Here is an 18,299-nt window from a genome sequence, read left to right as displayed (position 1 = left end):
TCAAAGCTCAAATATACTAGTTTAGCGATCTTGTTTCAAAGTCTGACTTGAGCATAGGTACACATATACTCATCATGGGGTATAATAAAAGCTTAAATTCTGAGTTTGCTTAAATCCTAATGCATTGCAAATATTAATTATTTACCTTAACCAGAAAAGATCTAAAGCAATAAAAACTAATAAAATATTGATGACAGAGCAATGGACATTTGTGTTAGAAAGTGCACCCACATTAGGTAATTAACCTTTTGAACTCTGCAATTATAGTACTGCCAAAGAACAAAAATCCTTTAAAAGCTGTAACATGGTTTTAAGAGCTCATTTAAGTGGCCACATACGCTTTTCAAGACTTGCACCAAAAAATTACTGTGGAACTGAATACTGTAACAATCAAATTATTTAGTGTCCTCATTTTTATTCCTCATCCCATAAATTATTCTGCAATAAGTAACATCTAATACATAAGAAATGCCATAATGTGATCTGTTAAAGATATTTAATGCTTTAATAGCAAGTTCTGAACAATTATTATTGTTTCTTGGCTACTTGATTTCATTGTAAGACTGCTTCCACCCCACTTAGATTAGTTTAGCAACATGGAGATTACTGTGGTGCATTATATGCTTAACCAGAGCACTCGTTTTAATGCTATTCTTCCAAATAGTAACAGTGTAAAAATGGCACCTTTTCATTTAATAGCTCTGTTCCCTCTATGTACTGAGTCTCATCTGCAGTATTGAGTAAAAAGCAGTCACAGCTATGGGAGGAGGAGTCTGAGTTTAAGGGCTGGTTTTAGGGTTGCCAAGTGTCTGGTTTTCAACTGGAAAGTCCAGTCAAAAAGGGGACCTGATTGTGTCTGGTCAGATGTACTGACTGGACACCAAAAGACCAGTCACCATGGGTGGGGAGGTTCCAGGTCATCAGCTTGCGCTAGCCCCTGCTCAACCAGGGCTGCCGCCAACCTGCATCTTGTGGGCAGGCAGGCAGCAGGCTTTGCATCAGGCTTTGCATCAGGCTGCAGGTCCCATCCTAGTCCTGGAGCAAAGGGAGTCCAGGTAGGCAGGAGGGAGGTAGAGAAGATCGAGTGATGAAGGAGGGAGAGGAGAGGAGAAACTAGGGGGCGGGGCCTTGGGGGAAGAGGCAGAGCAGGAGTGGGGCCTCAGAGGGAAGAAGCGGGTCAGGGGGCCCCTGTGACAAAGTGGGGATTTTCCCTTGTTATGTTGTATGTGAGCTATGTGAGTCTTACTGTTTTGCATGGATGCTGTGTGTGACTTTTGCAGAGGCTGCTCCAGATGCCTGCATGGATGCTATGGCGACCACTTCCTAAATTGAGATCCAGGAGGGGAGTGTGACCGGGTGACTCTGGTCCGGGAAGTGAGACAAAGGCCGGAAGAGAGGCAATGGACAGGGCTCCCCTCCCCCAAGATGGACTTGGTTGAAAGTCACTGATTTCTGTGCTAACAAGTTCTGCCCTACACAGTGTTCCTGTCAGCTAATAAACCTTCTGTTTTACCAGCTGGCTGAGAGTTACAACTGACTGTGGAGTTGAAGGTGCAGGGCCCCGCCTGGGTGGACTTGCTGCGGGAAGCGCACACTGTGGAAGGGGATGCTGAATGCTGCAAGCTCAGACCGAGGAAGGTGAAAGCTGAGTAAACTTCTTGCCCTGATGACAGTATGCTCAGAGAGAAGAGACATGCTTCCCCAGAGTCCTGACTGGCTTTGTAGGGAGTAGTTCCAGAGCATCCCCTTGTTGACTCTGTGACAACTGGTGTCAGTGGTGGGATAAACTGCACCCCGTGGACAAAGCACCCTGCAGTAAGTGACTGGGGAGCAGTAAAATGAAGGGGGTTAGTAAGAGATGGGCATGCCGCAGGCTCCGAGAGATGCAGTTCCTCGAGGTGGAGGAGCCTATAGCTTAAACCCGAGAAAGAGTGAACCCTGGTTTTAAGCTCTGAAGTGGTGGTGTCTACATTTTTGAGTTGCAGAAAAAGAATTCATCTCCAAAGGAAGTTAAGCAGTTGGAGCCCTTACTCCTGCCCCACTGATTAGAAATCCAAAGACAGTCATCTTGGGTACTATAAACCTTTTCACATACATTTTATTCTATTCCTTGTAGGTTCTTATATGGCACCCATCACTGTAGTATCTGAGTGACTTCCAGTAGTTCATTAAGTGACATGACTATCATCCTCTCCCCAGGGAGTGAAGTGAATGCAGTGGAGTGTCTTGTGTTGGTACGGTGCTTTTTGTTTGTTTTTTATTATACATATTGCTGTAAATTTATGTTAGAGAAGGCCAGCTGAAAGAAATGCTCCTTGCACTTGGAGCAGAAGGTGGTGAGGTGTGTAATTGTCCTTAGTTCCTGGGGGAGCTCATACAGGGCCCTAAGATATCTCATTCAAATCTATTTTGCCCAGGGCTGCCCAGAGGATTCAGGGGGCCTGCGGTCTTCGGCGTCGGGGATCCTCCTGCTCCGGGTCTTCAAGGCACTTCGCTGAAGACATGGAGCGGAAGGACCCCGGTTGCCAAATTGCTGCCAAAGACCTGAAGCAGAAGAAGCAGCGGCTGGTCCTGCGCTCCTGGTGTGTTCAGTGGCACCGAAGGACCCCCTGCTGCCGAAATCCCACCGAAAACTCTCGTGGGGGCTCCTAAAAACTCTTGTGGGGGCCCCTGCGGGGACCAGGGCCTCAGGCAAATTGCCCCACTTGCTCCTCGCTCTGGGCGGGCCTGATTTTGCCCAGTACAGTTCTGCTGACATATTAAATATTATCTGTATTTTTCTTTTTGTTCTCTATTAAGGATATTTGAATGAAAACAGGATTCTTTGTTTAAGTGCTCATCAGCTCCTGCAGCTCATTCCTCACCTGAAATCATAATCGTCTCTTTGTGACGATACACTTGCTGCTCTGAAAAGACTTAAAATGTTACAAAAATAGGATTTATGACTTCAAGGGTAGCTAAAACAGTAGGAACAGACGAATGTCTGAGAAACAGGATTTCCCCCCGCCCTCCCATTCAAATACCTTAACAACAAAGATGAAAACTGAATCAACAGAGTAGGCCTGTTGCTCAATTGTTAATTCCAACATTTTCTAAGAGACATTAACAGCTCCTTCAAAGAGTTTGGATGTCAATTGATTCACCAGTTAAAATGCAATTTAATAAATTTTTGCAGCAGACACTCAGATTGAATCTAATTAGATTTGATTGGTTTAGAAACTGAGAAAAATATAACTAAGAACCAATGACTGAAAGTTTTGAAATTAACTATGTCAGACTTTTCATACACATCTGAAACAATAGCATACATGTGGACCCTACAAATCCATGTCCTATGTTACCTTGCATATCACTGGAGTTCAATTGACTCCCATCTGAGTGTGCATTATAAGCATTCAGTTAATTTGCTTTTGTCACTTTGTATACATTGCATCTTAAGTCTGTGTTTTGAGGAAGGATGTTAACCATCATTACAACAATAATACTTAAATTGTATTCCAGTCCCAGAAGAATGTTTCCCTAAAATGTGCAATGTTAGATTTCCCTAACTTGTCAGTATTTCTGCACCTCTTCCACCTTGCAGTATATTCAAAGACAAACAGCAGCCTAGTTGCTTGCCTCCATGGAACTTTGAGCTAATACCTATTTTCAATGTCATATAAACAGACAGTCCCTAGAAGGCTGTAAAACTGTGTTTCCTGCCAGCTTGTTTTCCACTTTTCCAGTTTTCCACTTCATCTGTTTTTTCTTCTCAGACCCTAGCTATACGTATTGTGCTTAAGTCATGGCAATTCTTCATGAGATTCTACCATAGCCAACACATTCCTATTATCCTTCTACTCATACATACTCTATATGGCTATTGTTAAACTAAAAAAATAAGTTCATTAGGGTATATATTCTCATTAAAATGTATTGAAGTAATCTGTTTTCTGTTAGGACATGTTTATTTTTCCAAAATACACTTGAAATCAAATTCTGAGCAACACTTTTTCATCTGTGTATTCTGAACTGGTTTTTAATCCAAAATGATCAATGTAAATGTGTTAGAAACGACTTTGTGTGACTTTTGGCATCATAGGCTATTAGTCTTCTTACAGTAACCACAATAAAGATAACTTAGAACAAAAAATTGAATTTGTTTTATCAACTACAGTACATATCCATTAATATATGTTTTAGATAGTTATGTCTCTAACAGAAGCCAATTGTTTTTTTCTGTTTTTGATTCTAGAAGGAATTATATTAGTAATATTTTTACAAACATTAATAGGTAGTAATATAACACTTGATTTTTATGTTAACTACTCGGGGAGAAGAAAAGGAGTACTTGTGGCACCTTAGAGACTGCCACAAGTACTCCTTTTCTTTTTACGGATACAGACTAACATGGCTGCTACTCTGAAACCTACTCAGGGAGAGGAATTTATAGGTAACAATACAGTAATTACTGAGTTATTATACTGAAACATACAGTATAAATACCGTAAATTAGTCATCATCTATCAGTAGGAAGAAACAAGTTGGGGGCGGGGGAGAGGGATAGTTCAGTGGTTTGAGCATTGGCCTGCTAAACCCAGGGTTGTGAGTTCAATCCTTGAGGGGGCCATTTAGGGATCTGGGGCAAAAAATTGGGGATTGGTTCTTCTTTGAGCAGGGGGTTGGATTAGATGATCTCCTAAGGTCCCTTCCTACCCTGATATTCTATGATTCTATGAAATGGCTGTGCTTATTGAGACAGATACAAACATGATCTCAATTTGAGTATTTGCATGACCTACTTTTTAGGTAGTTGGAATAGATTTGACGATCATCAAAATCTTAATATCTGCCTCTGTCTCCCTACTCAACAACAACTTGGGAATGCTTCTCCCCATCTATATCCCGCCCCAACAAACACAAGCACCTCATTCAAATCCTCCACTCACTTGCAAATGGCTCATGGGAGGTAAGGCCCAGTAACATTTCAGTCCTCCCTTCTTCAGAGACAACCAGTTGAGCCACTTCTCTTTTCCTAAATCAAGGCAGACCTGTCTTCCCAAATTTCCCCAGTAATTTATAAGGGAGGGAAAATTCTGAACGATGGTCTCCCCACTAACCCAACTTGCAAGGGAAACTGGTGGATAAATTCTCCAGTCTACTAGATCTCAGTGTCAGGAAATTTTTCGTAAAAAAAAAAAGGAGTACTTGTGGCACCTTAGAGACTAAGAAATTTATTATTTACCTTTTGTAGTGATAATCAAGGTAGGCCATTTCCAGCACTTTACAGAACAGTAGAAGGGGAAATAAACAAAGGGAAATAGTTTTACTTTGTGTAATGACACATCCACTCCCAGTCTTTTTTCAAGCCTAAGTTAATTGTATCCAGTTTGCAAATTAATTCCAATTCAGCAGTCTCTCGTTGGAGTCTGTTTTTGAAGTTTTTTTGTTGAAGAATTGCCACTTTTAGGTCTGTAATCAAGTGACCAAAGAGACTGAAGCGTTCTCCGACTGGTTTTTGAATGTTACAATTCTTGATGTCTGATTTGTGTCCATTTATTCTTTTACGTAGAAACTGTCCAGTTTAGCCAATGTACATGGCAGAGGGGCATTGCTGGCACATGATGGCATATATCACATTGGTAGATGTGCAGGTGAATGAGCTCACCTTTCCTGGTCACTCTTGTTACAGTCTATATGGTAACACCCATTGTTTCATGTTCTCTGTGTATATAAAATCTCCCCACTATATTTTCCACTGTATGCATCCAATGAAGTGAGCTGTAGCTCATGAAAGCTTATGCTCTAATAAATTTGTTAGTCTCTAAGGTGCCACAAGTACTCCTTTTCTTTTTACAGATACAGACGAACACGGCTGCTACTCTGAAGGAAGTTTTTCCTAAGACTACATCTTGGCGCAACACTAAGTGACCTGGAGGGATAGTTAACATTATATTCACTATATTCTTAAGTATAGCAAAGAATTAAAAAATTAGCAGGAAAATGGTATACTGAGAGAACATAACTTATCCAAATCTTGTATTTTATATTCCTGCCATATATATTTCTCAATTTTCTGAGTTTTAACTTTTGCTTTATATTCCCTTGTGTGCTTTAGTCCATAAAGAACTCTCAATTTCTAATCTATACACAATATCTTATTTTGGTTTTCAATAAATATTTCTGGGATGTGAAATCACTTTAAAATCCTCATTATTAACTAATCAAGCCTAATTAACCAAGCCAAAGCAGCACCTTTAATATGGCTTGTTTGTATTCAAAATTGGTGGTCATTAAAAGACCATTTTAAGCAACGTAGTTAGCAATATGTGTAGCTGATATAGGCAGTGTAAAAAGCAAGCAGGCATACTGTCATAAGTTGGCACTGTGGCCTCTTTCCTCCTTACATTATAATAACTACTACTAAACAGATATCTTATACACTACAAAGCTTAGAGAGAGTTTTGAAGATGGATTACAGGAAGAAGAGTTAAGATGTCTGGAATATAGAACAGATGTTATTCCAACTGGAGCAGCATGAGAAATGCACAAAGGGGAGAATGGAATGAGAAAACAAAGACAGCAACAAGAAAAGATTGGGCAATGTATCTGGTGAATACAGAATGGCAGAGCCGGTGCGTATCAGAGCCAATAAGAGCACAAGATAAACAAACAATAGGAGGACAGTAAGAAAACTGGAGAAGGAATATGGAGGAAAGTGCACATCAGTTCTCTGTCTATAGTACATACAAAGCTTGCACCAGCTGTGCCTAAAGCTCTCTTGAAATCTGGTCTGTTCAGAAGCAAGACAGTCTAATAATTTGCAGCATAAATAATTTTTTAAACTAATTTACATGGGGCACTTAATATTCTGAAAGAATGTTGCCTGCTATGCTGGTGGAAATATAATTAACAAAAATCAACACAGTATTTCGATCGTTATTTGTTTTCATACACAGGGAAATGAGCTGAAGAATCTATATTGATGCAGACAATGTGAGTTGGCCGGAAGGCTTGATTATGACACTTGTACTTGAATTATGGCTGCATCAACATTTTCACAGGTTTATAACATGCAACTTGATACAGCCTTAGTCTCAGCACAAGAGCAATTAAAAAAAACCCCACACTCTTAAAATGTTTGTGTGTCAATAAAACAAATGAAATTCTTTAAATAAAATTACAAAAAAAAAATCACAATTGCTTTAGCTTAATGAATTGTTTTATTTAGACCACTGATCCAACACGAAGTAATTGTTTTAAGGGGTGGAGGGAAATGTAATGCTTTTTATAATCAAGCAGTTACTATTGTTAGAGATTTCAACAATTTCCATCCCACCATCAACCTCAGCCTAGACCAATCCACACAAGCGGTCCATTTCCTGGACACTACTGTGCTAATAAGCAATCCTCACATAACCACCACCCTATACCAGAAACCTACTGACCGCTATACTTACCTACATGCCTCCAGCTTCCATCCAGGACACACCACATGATCCACTGTCTACAGCCAAGCTCTAAGATACAACCGCATTTGCTCCAATCCCTCAGACAGAGACAAACACCTACAAGATCTCTATCAAGCATTCTTAAAACTACAATACCCACCTGCTGAAGTGAAAAAACAGATTGACAGAGCCAGAAGAGTACCCAGAAGTCACCTACTACAGGACAGGCCCAACAAAGAAAACAACAGAATGCCACTAGCTGTCACCTTTAGCCCCCAACTAAAACCTCTCCAGTGCATCATCACAGATTTACAACCTATTCTGAAAAATGATCCCTCACTCTCACAGATCTTGGGAGACAGACCAGTCCTCGCTTACAGACAGGCCCCCAACCTGAAGCAAATCCTCCCCAGCAACCACACATCATACAACAAAAACACTAAACCACGAACCTATCCTAGCAACAAAGCCCAATGCCAACTCCGTCCACATATTTATTCAAGTGACACCATCATAGGACCTAATCACATTAGCCACGCCATCAGGGGCTCGTTCACCTGCACATCTACCAATGTGATATATGCCATCATGTGCCAGCAATGCCACTCTGCCATGTACATTGGCCAAACCGGACAGTCTCTATGCAAAAGAATAAATGGACACAAATCTGACATCAGGAATCCTAACATTCAAAAACTGGTAGGAGAACACTTCAACCTCTCTGGCCACTCAGTAAAAGATTTAAGGTTGGCAATTTTGCAACAGAAAAGCTACAAAAACAGACTCCAAGGAGAAACTGCTTAGCTTGAATTAATATGCAAACTAGATACCATTAACTTGGGGTTGAAAAGAGACTGGGAGTGGCTGGGTCATTACACATATTGAATCTATTTCCCTAAGTTAAGTATCCTCACACCTTCTTGTCAGCTGACTAAATGGAACATCTTGATTATCACTACAAAAGTTTTCTCCTGCTGATAATAGCTCATCTTAACTAATTAGCCCCTCACAGTTTGTATGGCAACTTCCAACTTCTCTGTATGTGTGTGTGTATATATATATCTTCTTACTATATGTTCCTTTCCATGCATCCGATGAAGTGGGCTGTAGCCCACGAAAGCTTATGCTCTAATAAATTTGTACTCCTGTTATTTTTAGTGTTTTATTCTAAATGAAGTGGGATTCCTCAACCGATACTAGATATACATATCTATATATGCAGATATATCTTCTGAGCAAGAATTGCTTATTCAAATTTGTGTCTCTCCAACATTATTCACTGGTCTTATATTGTTGCATATACCAGCCTGTGTGTATCCTATGGATCAATATTTGTATATAGCATTACATACTAGCCTTATAGTACCAGTTTAGAACCTTCTTTTCCCCCTTGTTTTGTTTAAGATTACATTTTCCCTCCTCCCCAATACTTTTGTATTTACAACTATAATGTTGAGCTTACAATTATGGTGTTACACCATAGTGATTCCTAAGGAAAATTCATTCTATTTCCTGTAAATGCTTTTGCAGTTTTCTAGCCGTATAATTCTACTTCACCACAGGAAGTGGGGGTGGGGGGGTATAGCTTTTTATGTTTAAATAGGGATTCAATGTGATTCAGCCTGCAGGGTGGGAAATCTCCTGTAGGATTTCTTTCAGTTTTAAAACTTCACCAAACTGTAAATTTCATCAAAAAACTATTCTGATATAAAGTTTTCTATCAGTATAAGCAGTAACCAACTATGAAGAAAACTGTGTCATACAGTACTGTGCCAGAGATACTAGTGTTTCCAAAATTCCTAGAGAGCCAAATTTTACAACTGTTTAATGTCTTTGTACCTCCAGACCTGAATTCAGTTAAGGTCTCACTCACTTTTCATAAAAGCTAAAATCACACATTTTAAAAAGTACACTCACACTTCTGCTTTTTCCACCTACTTTCTTCTACTGCTGCCCAAAACAATCAGTCTGCAATATTTATTTTTTATATTGTAATCTGTCAAATCTTATTTAATTAAATGCATTTTTTTACTTTTTGATTAACTGAAAAGGTAAAAAAAAAAAATCATTTTCAGGTTAACTCAAAGCAAAATTTCCCCCAATTTTCAAGAATTACCAATTAAATGAAAAAAGCTGTTATTTATATAGCTCTAGTGAGCAGTTCTCTGAAATTAGCCCAGCATGAAGATAAGTGAAAGCTGTATGAAACCACTAATTTTTTCATCTCAAATTTGTTTAAAGTGTTATTTTCACAATTTGTGAGTTTTGTTTGCATGAAAATGTCACCATTTTCATCAAGAAAGACTATTTTAGGTGAAAACTTCGTTTTGTCTTCTGGGAAAAAGCATGAATGTTAATTATTTCTATAAAGTAAAATTATCCCTTTTTGCAAAAAACAGTCACCATTTCCACACTGGAATGACCCATTTATAATTTCACAAAGATTTTACGGAATGTTAAAATTTTACTATAGAGCAATCTACATGAAACATTCACCCCTGCCCCCCAACAGTTTTCCTTTCCATCTATTTTCTCACATTGTGTATTTTTCATACTGGTTTGGAAACGTTTTGCAATAAAGTCAGTCAAAACTTAAACTAATCTAATAAATTCTAAGGTTCATATTCTTTCAATTTTTGGTGAATTTCAGAAGAACCATCTTATTTTAATATGTACATTGTAATGGTTGATACTGCTATAGGTCTGTATGAACTAGAAACAGTGTGTTATCAGTGACAGGAAAACAATGCTAACATTCATCTTGGAAACTCCTATACACTTTTTCCTGTTTTGTTTTGTTTTTTCACACAGCTGTTTTACCAGTAAACTCCATAAGCTATTTTCTAGTACAAAAAATAAGAAAAAATATTTGGGGTCACTTTTTGACATAAATGAGGAAACAAAACACAACAGTTGCCTACTAAAAATATCCACAACCTCTGACCCAAATGATCTCTCTAATTTTCTTAACACCTCCTCATAGTAGCCAAAAACAGTATATTTAATTTAAAAATCATACTAAAAATGTAAGACTGTGCTATGAGCTCTTAGAAAAATTCCTTCTCCTCCATATCCACCAGATCAGCACCCACTATTTTCCCCTATTGCTCCCCCTCTCTCTATTGTAGCCTGCTGCTGTTCCTTAAATTTATCCTACTTCATCTACCACCTAATAGTTGCCTCCTTAGTTAAAAACCACACAGATGCACAAGGCTCACAGGAAGCCACCTCCATCATGCAAGCCTTACAAAGTGGCAGCATAGAAAGAGTGGCCACACAAAGGGAGGCTTCTGCGTCCTTTGAGTCATGGAAGGTGTCTAAGTGTCAGTCTCAAGTAGATAGTGTACCTATTTAATTTATCCCCTCCATGCCATCCTTTGTGCTACTTTAACACACATAGTATTCCATTCCATAGTCTATAGCAGCAGTCCCAGAGGTTCACAGCAGCCCCCTGTCCTGTTACTATGTTGGAGGCCTGGATTTAATTCAGTTCAGAGATGCACCTGAATTCTGGATGCTTAATCAAAGCTTAGAATGTTAACAAAAGGAATTAGCAGCAGGGGTTCAGTTTGTAAGGCTACTGAAATATAATTTAAAACAGTGCTTTGTGACATTATGTTTTTACTTTATTATTTTAAATATTTATAAGCCTGCTCCTTCTACAGTTAATAGGAGTTTTTACATTGTATTTTACAGAAGGACCAGATCCTATTTGTAAATACAGTATCACACATATTAACTCTGAAAAAAAGAGTTTTAAGGGGAGAATTTACCACCTCTACAGAGCACAAGATGTTTTTAATGTTAAAGTGTTTATTAAAGATACGGAAAGTTTGTTTTACTAAAGAAAGAAGGTAAAGAAAGGTAAGCAAATTTTTGTGTGCGAAAGTTAATGTTCTTGGGAGTCCAGGGAAGACAAAGCACAGACATGAAACAGGCAAAATGGATAGCTGAATTAAATGGCCATACTGCTTGTTATGCCAAGAACATAATCTTTATCCTCTCTCCATTCAAATACTTCTGAGATACACATTTTCTGAAAAACCTTTCCAAAATATCCCCCAAGAAAAGATATTTATAAATTTTTCACTTCCCTAACTGTGGTATGTAATTGTCGGTTCTGAGAGCAGTGGAGATATGCCACCCCCTTCCCGCCCTTTGGGTGGGAGAACTCTGGCTCTCCAGTCCCTTCCTTTGTGGGTGGGCTGTCCCTCTGGCAGTGTCCTGGTCTGGGGATCAGAGATGATTCCAAGATGGGTTTTGGTGAATAATTGTCCAACCAGTAAAAATAAACCAGGTGTAGAAGAAGTGAACCAGGAAATTAGTAAGTATATTATCACCTTAGGGGGTGCAGAACTCTCCCGTTCAAGAATTATTTATACTTCCCAGAGCTGTTTAGAATGGATGAAGTACATTTATCTGACCTGGGGTCAGATATTTTCTTGGAGGACCTCAGCCAATGGGTGGATTTCTTTCTAGGTGCCCAGAAAGGTTGGGGGGTGGGGTGGAGAGATAGACATCCAGGCTGATTAGCACAAGGGATGACAGCAGATTCCAGTCTGGTGGGTGTGTTAAAAAGGGGCTGCTTGGCTATGAGATGCAAACAACATTGCATGATGAGACAGGGACGAGATGCCTTATGGCCTGAAGGGCTCCCCTTATCTCCTCTCTCCTACCTTGGGTGAAGACGAGGGGAATGATTTGGGATTATGACTTGCTGCCAGGGTCCCTGGGAAGGCATATGAATGTAGAAAGGGATATTGTCTTCATACTCATTCTCAGGTTTGTAGAACCCACAACCATTGGTGCCCAGTTAAATTCTGCCATTGAAAGGTCTTGCCCGGTAGCTCAGTGAGTGGTTCATCATTAGTTTATAACTTAATACATTTGCATTCTCCACATTTAACCATATTGTGGTAGAAGGTGATTGCTGAAATAAATAATGTGTGTGCATGTGTGAGGGTAAGGTCAATAAGAGAACAGCGATCATAAGAAGGATAAAAAAATGTGAAGAGCTGCAGAAGTTAGCAAAATGATACAGTGGACAACCTGGAGGTAACTATATAAAGCAACTGAGAAACTGCAGTTGTTAACAGAAAGGTTGTGGCTTGTTCCCACCGCCTCCCCCCCTTTTTAATTTTTTAAGAAAAAGGAAAGGGAGAAGAAAAAGAGCTACAGTATCTTACAAGGATTTAGCTCATTCTAACTTTATGAGGCTATTAATGGGAAGAATTACCCAGAAATTCAGACATATTTCTATGCCAAGTTCGTAGCAGTTGTACAGATTCTGCAATGCCTATTCTAAAGCATGCTGTAAAGAAATCAACACTATTAAATATTCCTTCTGATTAATATTATTTCCATATTTTATTGCACTGTCTGGCACAGGCCATAAACCTTGCAAACCTTATGCAGGAAAGTGTCACAGCTATTGGGGTGTCATTGTTTTATCATCAGTACATTTCAGATACATTACTTTATCAGATTAAAAATTGGTGTATGTTTGAGCCAATTTAATGTGCAATAAATGCACACTTCTAACTAATGCTTTTGCTGCCATTTTGATTTACTAAAATGTTGCTTATGCCAAGATGACCACATGGCCTGTTTAATGCATCTTGAAATGCATTTAAAAATAATTTCCCATTGGTGCAGTTGGCCAGAGTGGCTGCAGCTCCAATTGACTCATGACAACTGTGCAATTAAGAACCATACCAACTAAGAATCAGCTCTTTTCTCTAAAGAAAAGGAGGACTTGTGGCACCTTAGAGACTAACACATTTATTTGAGCATAAGCGTTTGTGAGCTATAGCTCACTTCATCGGATGCATTCAGTGGAAAATACAGTGTGGAGATTTATATACATAAAGAACATGAAACAATTTTTCTTTTGTGAATACAGACTAACACGGCTGCTACTCTTTTCTGACTTTAATTGGAGTTGGATGGGCTCTAATCCCTTTACTTATAGCAAAAAGCTCATGGTCACAAGTCTGGCTTTATTCTCTGCTAAGACACTTCCCACTGAGCAACAAAGTCTGTTTCTTGTAGCTGCAGCCAGTACATGCTGGTTATATTTCTCAGTCACTCCTAATGTTATATCAGACTGGGTGCTGGCATGTAGAAATAATACAAAACAATAGTCTGATCACATAAGGAATTACCAGCATCAGACTTCAGAGGATTCCTTAGTAAAAGTGCAAAAGAAATTATATCAATTACAGTGTAAATGAAGTACCTTTGGCAGTGACTCAGAGTGATCTTTTTTCCGCAGCTATCTGAAGCTTAGGATTCTTCCTCTATCCTACAGAAAGATGCCTGTAATATATCCACCAAAACCTTATCTTCAAGGAGATGAACCTCATCTATAACCTTTTCATTCTAATTTAAAGTGGGCTCCTGCATAAGGGCTTTATCCTTCCTTCCTGATTCCTTTAAACTTGTAAAGTTCCTTTCTCAATTTGTTATTGAAACTGAATAGCCTAAAGGTGTATCATAATGAACAGTAGCTACAGACAATCTACCTCCAGGCTTTCCACCAAGATGACACTGGGAGAGTAAAGTGTAAGGATTTCTCTTTCTCACTAAGCTCTAATGTGTGTGAAACACATTTTGATACATTAATAAAGGCTTTATTTCATAATCAAATTTATATTTGACCATAAAGTAACGGGAATCAACCAGTTCCAGAAGGAAGAGAATGACTATCAAAACACATTGAGCAGGAAAAACACTTTAGCAAATGAAAAAGGAAACAGTAATCTAAAATAACCTTAAATGAAACCATTTCATGTTTTATGCTGTACTTTTCATTGTGCAGTAGATATAGCATTCAATGCCATTCACTGACCTGTCTCGTTATTCTGAGGCACATACCATGACTGTCTCACAATTTCCCAATTTAATTAAATGGGAAACAGCTTTCTGAGTTACATCTCAGGAAGTGAAGAACTTTTGCTCTCTCTTGCACACACTTATTTCTTAAACAATCGACCTTTAGAAGTGGAATCAGAAATACTTTCTCTGTATAATAGCCATTTATCTTTTCTCTCACCACCTCCTTCGTCTCAGTGCGATCCTTCCAAAAATTCTCCCTCAACCCTCAGAGGTCAACATTCTATTTAGCTTTCTAGATCAACTTGGAACATTTCATTTGTTGAAAGATCACATATCTTGGGGGGAGACAGGGATAGCTCGGTGGTTGGAGCATTGGCAGGGTTGTGAGTTCAATCCTTGAGGGGGCCATTTAGGAATCTAGGGCAAAAATTGGGGATTGGTCCCTCTCCTGAAGTGCTTTCAGTCTAAACAGAAAACACAGATAAAGGGTGGGGGAAACAAACTGTGTATACTGTAAAGCACTAGGCACATTAGTGTAAACTAATTTAGCATTAATACCACTGTTATGCAGTAAAATTGGTTCAATATGACTTATGAATCAGGTCACCTATTGGTCCACAAACACCTTTGTTTTAACTTGGAGGCCTCCTCTTCCTATACTGAGGCATCCCAAATAGACCTCTCAAGCTGTAATGGGATCATAGGGAAAGGTGGGATTACCGAAAAGGAAGGAAGAGTTTAATATATTTCAAACAATGGAATGACAAAAATGAATAAAGAGGATAGGCACTTCTCCATAAACTTTGAGATAATAGGCATTTCTTCCTACTTTGATATGTAGTAAGATAGAAGAGAAAAGCCTTCAGGAAATGACTGATTTACTACCTAGAAGGTCTGTCCAATTTATCTTGAATGCTATTTGCAATAATTGTTTAAGCTTACATATCAATATTTTGTAGATAGTTCCAACAGCTTGATGAATGAAAAATTATAATTTGAGCATATCACATTAGTATTGCAGATGGAAACAGAAAAACTGGGATGGTATTCTTTAACAATGAATCCAGCTTGGATATTTTTTCTCTATGCATATAAAATACCTGCAAAAGATACTTTTGTCAAGAGCTATATTATCTACATTTAACAGAGGATCATAGTAGAAAATACCTGACTATTTAGGGAAAGAAATACTGCACATACTATAAAATAAGATATTCATCACTTACTAAGTTTCAAGTGACTAAAGCTGACAGAAGCAAATTAATCATGCAAATGTAGAGTTTAGAATTCATTTGAAAAATCAAATACAGTGAATCACTGACAGCAGCATGGAACTTTGGGAGGATTTGTGCTGGAGTATCAGTGGAGTGGTTAAGTGGGTTAGCATTAAGAGGCCTCTTTCACCCCTTCCCTGTCTTCATGAAACAATAATGAAAAGTGAGTAGATAGGTTGGGCATCACAGAAAATTATAAGTATTAGGAAACATCGTATCTTTCTTTTTCTGCCTGAGTTACAGTAGTAGTTATAGTTTTATTAACTTCCCTACTTTTCCTCTCTTACTGTTTTACCACTATCTTGCACGAGGATGTAGTGGAAATTACTGTTTTATTTAAAACAGTTTAATTACTTTCAGTTGTTATAAAGCAGTGGTTTGGGCTTTTCAATTACAAATGTCTCGTTTTTCCATTGCTCTTTGCTGTCTAATTTGTCTCTCCCTCTGTTTTGTCTGCTAAAAAAAAATACTTAAGAAAATAGATTATTTTAGTCAATTCACTTGAATAGTCGTGAAATAACGTGTTGGTTGATACAATTATGGTATGAGACTTTTAGGGCTTGCTATTGTTACACACACGCAAACAGCAAAATGTTAGGAAGTTTTGAATGTTATTAGTAGCAGGCTCTGGTGACAACTCATTATTATTATTATTAATGGATCCAAAGCTTTTTGAAATCAAATAGACCATTTTTTTGTTACTAGCCTGTCCATTTGAAATTTATTTCCACTAAATTTTCAGTAGAGTGTGGGGTTTTGACTGAATACTTTATTTGCAAATAGTGAACAACAGAGATATATTTAAGTATAGATTTTTTTAAAACAATTTTTGTTGAAGATTTGGCCTTTTCACTCAAAGATTCCACTGTATACTTAGTCTGGGAATACTTTCACAGTATTATCTGAAGCAAAACGAACATACTGCCCTTATCAAGGTAAATGAGAAAGAGAAAGCTCTTCAATGCTCTGAGACAGAGCTGAGAATACTAGCAGGCAGCTGCACAAGTTGATTTTTAAAGGGAAAATCATTTATAGTCATAATTTGGCTTTATGTAAAGAAGGGTTGTTTCATCCAGTATCTCCAGGCTTTCTGCAGTTTATGTAACACTTCACTTTACAGACAGTTTATAGATGGGTAAACTGAGGCAGAGTTTTCAATCAATCATATTTTTATTTTATCTTTTCAAAGAATAAAATATTAATAAAAAATAAAACACCCAGTGCCACTGGGTCTCCCCACTAGCTATCCACCTCAAAAAACAATAAATATGTCATAGATTTGTAATAAATACTACAGCTTACATGTAGAATAGACATCATACTATTAAAAAGGTAAAGGAAGAGGCACTCTTCAATGGTACATGAGTGGTAGTGTAAGAAGGTATTCTGCATGTGAGCTGAATTTTGTTTGACACTAGCCTATAAAATAACTGATAGATCAAAATATAGTCTGAGTAAACTTAACATGCAATAAAGGAGATGCCAAGCAACCTCAACTCCCACTGACTGATTGGAGCGGAGGCCACACTGGACCTTACTGGATTGGCCCATTAGATGAAAACCTAACAAGTAAATTTTTATTGCTTCAAAATAAAGACAGGTGGGTAGTTTTTTCCTTTAATATTTTCATTTATTACAACATCCATTTCCCTTGATTTGTGTGTGTAAAAAGAGGTAGAAAAAAGAATTTGTATATATAAATTAAATGGCCTCACATATGGCATACTATTCAATTTTTGTAAACATCTCATTTGTGTGTCGCAGCTTATGCCAATATTTCCATTGCATTGGAATAGAAGTTTGTCACCTAGAAATATCTTTCAGGCAGTACAGTATCTGCATATAGGATGTGGTTCGCAGTCCAAGCAATATTTAAATGGCATAGAATTCATCTGTGATAACAATAAGAGCCTCCAAGGAACAGTTTGCCTCACAGAAGGGAGTTTTAACAGCATGAAATGTTCACTGACTGCACTCTAAACCAGTGCAGAATGGAATAGCAGCTAGAAAATGTGTATTCTCCCACCTCTCCCCCACACTGTGATGTGAGCAATTTTTTTTACTGATATCTGATTTTCAAAGGCAGAAGGTTAAAGAAAATGTACTATTTTAGCAAATGTGGTTATACATGACAGTGATGATAGTGGGGTATTTTATAACAAGGTCTCAATTAAAAGATTTTTGTGGGATAGAACTGAGGAACAATCCCTTTATCCCAGGACTTGTCTACACTACGAAATTAAGTCAATGTAAGTTGTGTGAATATACAGGCCACCACTGTAATTATGCTGCTGTTGCATGTCCACAGTAGTAGCACTTGCATCGATGCAGAGAGCAGTGCATCAGCGGTAGCTATCCCACTGTGCAACTCGCCACCATCTAGCGCAGGGTGTTTTAGGAAGGGTTTGCAATGCCTCATGGGAGCAGGTTCAGTGTCCCGGATACAGTTTTCTTCATCCCATCATTGCATGGGCATCCTAGGATGTTTCACGTTGCTTTTCAAAAGCCTCTGTAACCTGCACATCCACCATCTCTGTCAGAAAGCCTGGATCCTGCACTGCTCTTCAATATTGCGCGGAGCATTACAAACAATGTACCTGATCCTGCAGTATTTCCTGAGCTGTGAGCCTGATGATGATGCCTTGGAGGCTGCCTTGCTGTGTGCCATGGCATTTGTGGAGCAGCTGCACGTGGTGGATGTCTAGTTCTGCACACGAGAACCAAGCACTGACTGGTGAGACTGAATCATTAAGCAGGT

The sequence above is a fragment of the Eretmochelys imbricata genome, chromosome 9, assembly GCF_965152235.1.
Source record: "Eretmochelys imbricata isolate rEreImb1 chromosome 9, rEreImb1.hap1, whole genome shotgun sequence".
NCBI classification, from domain to species: Eukaryota; Metazoa; Chordata; order Testudines; family Cheloniidae; genus Eretmochelys; species Eretmochelys imbricata.
Note: the sequence above shows the minus strand (reverse complement) of the source record.